Source organism: Solanum tuberosum, unplaced genomic scaffold (assembly GCF_000226075.1).
Source record: "Solanum tuberosum cultivar DM 1-3 516 R44 unplaced genomic scaffold, SolTub_3.0 scf00191, whole genome shotgun sequence".
Lineage (NCBI taxonomy): Eukaryota > Viridiplantae > Streptophyta > Magnoliopsida > Solanales > Solanaceae > Solanum > Solanum tuberosum.
The window spans coordinates 1,139,933-1,140,785 of record NW_006239117.1 but is presented as its reverse complement, the minus strand read 5'-3'; positions in this window follow the sequence as shown (position 1 = coordinate 1,140,785).

Sequence of the window (853 nt, the reverse complement as noted above, 5' to 3'; positions counted from 1 at the left end):
TCCGGGAAGATCTTCTGGGAACACTTCTGGAAACTCACTGACTACAGGAACTGACTTAAGAGTTGGGGATTCGGAAATAGATTCCTTAACCCGAAATAGATGATAGAGATAACCCTTAGAGAACATCTTTCTGGCCTTAAGGTAAGAAATGAATCGACCCATAGGCGGTAAGCTACTACCCTTCCATTCTAAGATTGGTTCGTCTGGAAACTGAAACGAATAATCCTAGTTCTACAATCGATTGAGGCATAACAGGAATGTAACCAAATCATGCCTAGAATGACATCAAAGTCTATCATTTCTAACTCTACAAGATCTGCTGAGGTGACTTTCTGAGAGACTGTGACAGGGCAATTTCTGTATACCCGTCTAGCTATAACTGGGTCACAAACTTGAGTAGAGACTGAAAAGGGTTCTAAGAGAGTTTCTGGTCTAACATTGAAGTTGACTGCTATATAAGGAGTTACAAAAGACAAAGTAGTCCCTATTGTCTTTTTACTGAGTGAACCATATGTGAGCCACATCCTTAAGCTGGTAGGATGCCAACTCAACCCTACCATTACCAGTCACTTGCATCACTCCAAAGATTTTCTTAACCCCATCAATGAAATTTTGTGGGTCTTCAACAACTTGTGACCCTAAAACTCAGGCGGATTCATCCTTAAAAAAATAATCTCGAACTCTAGATGCCACTGATCCACCATTTCTATTAGTAGGAACAGAAATCTGCTGATTGTTCTTGTTGGTCATACTTTGAGCCAATAGTTGGATTGCATTCTGAAACTCTTCACTCTTAACCTCATCGTCTGGGAGTAGAGGAACTGCGTTAGCATTGCGTGCATTAGCATTCCTT